Source organism: Gavia stellata, chromosome 36 (genome assembly GCF_030936135.1).
Source record: "Gavia stellata isolate bGavSte3 chromosome 36, bGavSte3.hap2, whole genome shotgun sequence".
Lineage (NCBI taxonomy): Eukaryota > Metazoa > Chordata > Aves > Gaviiformes > Gaviidae > Gavia > Gavia stellata.
In genome coordinates this window covers 204,674-210,673 of record NC_082629.1, presented here as the reverse complement: position 1 = coordinate 210,673, position 6,000 = coordinate 204,674, and positions in this window count along the sequence as shown.

The window sequence follows — 6,000 nt, the reverse complement described above, 5'->3', positions numbered from 1 at the left end:
TTTGGTGCTGGCTCCGCCCCGGCCGCGGCCGCAGCTTTGCCCGGAGCCGGGCTCCCCCCAAGCCCGGGCGGTGTCCCCGGGGCGGCCACGCCGGCTCGGTAACCCGGGCCGTGTCGTGACAGCGCCGCTCTTTGCTCCCTCCGTCATCTTTTCCTGTCAGAAGCCACCTCAGCCCTGTCGCGACAGCCGCCATCCCGGTGCGACCTGTCCTCACAGGCCCTCGGCGGGGCCTCGTTGCTCTGTAAATATCCCCAGGGCCCTGTCACCACAGCGGGCCTTCCCTGTCACGACATGCGCCACGTCCTGTCACAGCACCCAGCCCTGTCATGACAGGGACTGTCACTGCCGGGATGCCTGGGCCTCTCCCCTCCGCCGGCGCGCACTCCTGCGTCACCCCTGCTCTGGGCATGGCGGGGGAGTCTTTTTGGGGGGTTTCCCAGGAAGAAGCCCCCCGTTTACAAAAAAAGGAGGGTTTTGATGGCAAACAAGGCGCGAGGGTCCCTGGGGACGTGGCCGCGCAGCCACCCCGGCGGTGGGAGGCGAGCAGGGACGGTGACAAACCGGGACACACACGCGCCAGAGGTGACGTCTAATGTCTTTTTATTTTTGCTTTCCAGCATCAAAGCCACCCGCCCCACCCGGTGCCGTCCCCCCGCCGAAGATGCCTTTCCACCCACCGCCCGTCCCCGCCGGCCACCGCTCTTTGATGTTCCCCGGTGACGGGGGGCCCCGGCGCAGGGAGCCCCCCACCCCAGCACCCCCCTCCACGGCCCCTCTGTTGATTTTGGAGGCACTGCCGAGGCCAGCGAGCCCCTTGCCCGGCGCCCCGCCGGCCGCTCAGATGCCGTCTTTGCCATGACCTTTTTATTTTCCACTTTTTTTTGGCCTAATTCCCTTCATCCCGCAGCTGGAAAATCGCCGTCGCTCACCGCGACCTCACCCCGCTTCCAGCGGAACTGTTTTATTTCGGCACCTCGGCGCGGCACCAGCCCCCGGCGTCATTAAAACAACGCTGGACGAAGAGCAGAGACCCACCCGGGGAGGCGAAATAAAACCAAACCCCCTCGCAGACGGTGGTTTTTCGGGACAACCCCTCATCCTGGCTCCGGCACCGCATGGAGCCTGTCCCCTAAAACCCTGGCAGCGGGGAGGGGACAGCTGTCCTGCCCGCTGTCCCCTTGCCGCGGTGGCTTTGTCCCCCTCCCCGTGCCGGCGGGGTGGTGGCCGCTGCTTCACCCCAGACCCCGCTGCGGCCTTGAAGTTGCCTCTGCCGCGGCCGCCGGGGGCCAAGGGGGGGTCCCCGTCCCTCTGCCCCCCGTGCCGAGCGAATGCGGCGCTTCCTTTCATCCGGGCCCACATCCCACCGGCTGCAGCGTCAGCAGCTGCAGATGGGACCGGTTCCCCATTGTGCCTCAGTTTCCCCTCCTGACCCACAGCGGTGGCACCTGCGGACACAGAACGTGTGTCTACCCAGCCCCGTGCCTCAGTTTCCCCTCTTGGCTTGCCGACAGCGCCATGCCACCGGGGAAGGGGACAAACTCGGGGTTTCTTGGCTAGCTTGTCCCTGTTGTGGTGTCCCCGGGGCCGGTGATGCTGCCAGGGCCGCGCTTTGCAGCTTCTGCCCCAAAAGGTCCAGGCCCGGTGGCGGGGAGGGCACAAGGTGGGTGGGGGACATGGGGACTGTCCCCATTCTGTCACCGGAGCTGAGTCCTGGCCAGCTCATTACACTGCCCCGGCACGGGGCAAAGGCTGGATCTGCCCGTGCCTCGCTGGGGCGAAGGCTGCCTCCTCCTCCTCCTCCTCCTCCTCCTCCTCCTCCCCGCTGCCTCCTGCCCCCCCCTGCCTGGCAAGCCCCCGTCCGGCCCCGCTGGGGGGGACGATGGGGGACAAGCCCCCACCCCACCCTGCCGTGGGCCCCGGGGACGGGGCTGGGGGTCCTGGGGGGTCTGGGGAGAGCCACCACAGGGCCCCCGCCCTGTTAGACCCTCACCCCCTCATTAGGGCCCCCCTTATTAGCACCCCTCACCCCCCCAGCACCCCACTAATCCCATCAGGATCTTCATCCCGTTATCCCCCCTCTAGTAATCCCCCCTCCACCATTAGAACCCCCCCATTACCCCCCCAGTAACCCCCCCTCCACCATTAGCCCCCCCCATTACCCCCCCAGTAACCCCCCCTTCACCATTAGCCACCCCCATTACCCCCCCAGTAACCCCCCCTCCACCATTAGAACTCCCCCATTACCCCCCAGTAACCCCCCCTCCACCATTAGCCCCCCCATTACCCCCCCAGTAACCCCCCCTCCACCATTAGGACCCCCCCCATTAACCACCCCCCATTAGCCCCCCAATACCCCCCACCCCATTACCCCCACCGACCCCCCCCTCCAGTAACCCCCCAATTGAACCCCCCCCATCAACCCTCCCCCCATTAACACCCCATTGCCCCCCACCCCGTTACCCCCATCGGGACCCCCTCCCCAGTAGCACCCCATTAACCCCACTGCCCCCCGTCCCAGTAGCACCCCATTGCCTCCCGTGAGCCCCCCACCCCTCAGCACCCCGGTCCCCCCCAGTCCCTCCCAGTCCCCCCCCAGTCCCTCCCAGTCCCTCCCAGTCCCCCCCCCCAGTCCCGCCGCCCCCTAGTGGCCGCAGCGGGTCGGTGCCCCCCCCGGGCGCGGGTCTCTGCTGCCCCCTGGCGGGGGCGCCTGGCCCGGCTGTCCCCAGCAGGGTCCCCAACCCCGGCCCTGCCCTGTCCCCAGCTGTCCCCAGCTCTGTCCCTGTCCTCAGCCCAACCCTCTCCTGTCCCCAGCCCTGTCCCTTCCACAGTCTTGTCCCCAGCCCTGTTCCCGTCCCCATCCCCAGCCCTGTCATTTCCCAACGCTGTCCCGTCCCTGTTCCCAACCCTGTCCTGTTCCTGTCCCCAACCTAGTTTATGCCCTGTCTTTGTCCCGTGCCTGTTCCTGTCCCCATCCCTGTCCCCAACACTACGCCTGTCCTGTCCCCCACCGTATCCATGTCACTGTCCTGTCCCAGTTCCTCTCCCCATCCCCAGTTCTGTCCCGTCCTGAACCTTGTCAGTGTCCCTGTCCTGTCCGGTCCCTGTCCCCAAACCTCTCTCTTTCCCCAGCCCTGTCCTGTCCCTGTCACTCTGTGCTAGCTTTGTTGCTGTCCCCAACCCTGTCCCCGCCCTATTTACAACCCTGTCCCTAACCCTGTCCCCGTCCCCCTCCTTGTCCCTGTCCCCATCCTCACCCTTGTCCATGTCCACCTCTCTCTTCCCTGTCCCCATGTACATCCCTGTCCCTGTCCCCATCCCTGTCCCCACCTCACACCATCTGCATTAGCACTGGGGACACGACGGGGACTGAGAAGCCCTCAGCTCTGGCCAGGGGGCTGGACCAGTATGGGGGCAAACTGGGAGGGGGATCAGGAGCACTGGGACCAGTCTAGGGGGAACAGGGGTACTGGGGTGGGGAAAGGGAGCACTGGGACCAGTCTGGTAGGGAATGGGGACACTGGGGTGAGGAGTGGGGGTACTGGGGTGGGTAATGGGGACTCTAGGACCAGTCTAGGGGGGAGCAGAGGCACTGGGATGAGGAAAGGGGACACTGGGGTGGGTAATGGGGGCACTGGGGACCAGTCTGGAAGTGAATGGGAGCACTGGGGTGGGTGATGGGGACTCTGGGACCAGTCTGGAAGTGAACGGGCGCACTGGGGTGGGTGATGGGGACTCTGGGACCAGTCTGGAAGTGAACGGGCGCACTGGGGTGGGTGATGGGGACTCTGGGACCAGTCTGGAAGTGAATGGGGGGCACTGGGATGAGAAATGGGGGTGTTGGGACCAGTCTGGGGGGGAGAGCAGAGGCACTGGGGTGCATAACGCGAACACTGGGACCAGTCTGGGCAGGAACGGGGACACTGGGGTGGGTAGGGGGGGCAGTGGGAGCAGCCTGGGGTGCCCAGCCCCCCCGGCCCCCCCCCGGGAGCGTCCCCCCGGGCCCCCCCGCAGGTCGCGGCCGGGGAGGAATCAGGGCGACGCCGGGCGACTCCCAGCAATTTTGGGTTGGGAACCGCAGAAATGCAGCGTGGCGCGAGCCAGGCCAGGCCCGACCGCGGGGCCGGGGACCGGCACAGGGACAGGGCCAGGGCATGGCCCGGGGGGGCCCCAGGGCACCACGGGGGGGGTCCCCTGGCAGCCGGGGCGGGGGGAGCCCCAGGACACTGCGGGGAACCTGGGGGGACCCAAGGCACCACAGTCCCTGGCAGCTTGGGGTGACCCAGGGCATCGGGAGGGGGGGTCCCAAGGCCTGGGGGGGTCCCCTGGCAGCTTGGGGGTGTCCCCAGGACACAATGGGGGAGCTCTTGGCAGCCTGGGGGGGTCACAGGGCTTGGGGGGTACCTGGAGGGACACAAGGCACCACAGTCCCTGGCAGCTTGGGGTGACCCAGGGCATCGGGGGGGGGGGGTGTGTCTCACGGCTGGAGGGGGGTCTCTGGCAGCTTGGGGGGGTCCCAGGACACAATGGGGGGGCTCTCTGGCAGCTTGGGCAGGGACACAGGGCTTGGGGGGCAGCTGGGGGGACCCAAGGCACAACAGTCCCTGGTTTGGGGGGATGCAGGGCATCATGGGGGGGTCTCAGGGGGTCCCCTGACACCCTGGGGGTGTCCCTGGCATCCTGGCCAGGGGTCACAAGGCTTGGGGGGGACACCTGGGGGGGCCCAAGGGACCACGGTCCCTGGCAGCTTTGGGGGGACACAGGGCATCGTGGGGGGATCCAAAGGCCCTGGGGGGGTCCCCTGGAAGCTTGGGGGTGTCCCAGGACACCCTGGGGGAGTCCCCGGCAGCCTGGAGGGGGTCAGAGGGCTTGGGGGGCACCTGGGGGGACCCAAGGGGCCACAGTCCCTGGCACCTTTGGGGGGGACACAGGGCACCATGGGGGGGGTGTCTCAGGGCTGGGGGAGGATCCCTGGCAGCTTGGGGGTGTCCCCAGGACACAATGGGGGAGCTCTTGGCAGCCTGGGGGGGGTTCACAGAACTTGGGGGGTACCTGAGGGCGGACCCGGCTTGCCATGGGGGGGTCCTTGGCAGCCGGGGGGGGGGGACCCAGGGCCCCAGGGCAGCTTGTGGGGGGGACACACACAGAGGATCTGAGGGAGGGACTCTTGGCATCCTGGGGGGTTCCCAGGACCCCTGGGGGGGTGTCCTTTGGCAGCTGGAGGGGGGTCAGGCCCCCCAATGCCACCCCCACGGCCGCCGCTGCCACTGCTTTGATGTGGCTTCTGCACCGCAGCGCAATGAGAGCCACATGGCGGGGGGGGGGGGGGGGCGGGGGGACAACGGGGTGGGAGAGGGATGGGGGGACAGATGGGGGACAGACGGATGGGGCGCAGACCAGGGTGGCTTCTCCGTGGTACCCGGGGCCCACCCCTGTCACCCTGGGGTCCGTCTTGCCATCCTGGGGGTCCGTCCGGCCATCCTGGGGGTCCATCCCCGTCCCCCACGGGCCAGGTCTGTCCCCCCCAGGGTCCGTCCCCGTGTCCCCACGGGCCACCCTGTCCCCCGTGGCCACCGCAGTTATTTCTAGCCCGGCCGGGGGATAATTAGAGGGTGGGAAGGAAGCTCCGGGGCGTGGGCACGGCTCGGCCCCGGGGCAACCTCTGCCCCCGGCTTCCCCGGGACCTGGGGACCCCCAGCCTCCCCTGGACCCCGGATCCCTCCTGGTCCCCCTTGTCTTTTTGGGTCCCCCTGTGTCCCCACAGGTCCTCCCACATCCCAAATGTCCCCTTGGGTCCCTCCAGATCCCCTGAGTCCCCCCGTGACCCCGTGGGTCCCCCCCTAATCTCCCCCATGTCCCCTTGGGTCCCCAGTGACCCCGTGGGTCCCCCCCCAGTCTTCTCCATGTCTCCCTGGCTCCCCCATGGGTCCCCCCCAATCTCCTCCATGTCCCCCTGGGTCCCCTGTGACCCCATGGGTTCCCCGTGACCCCATGCATCCCTCC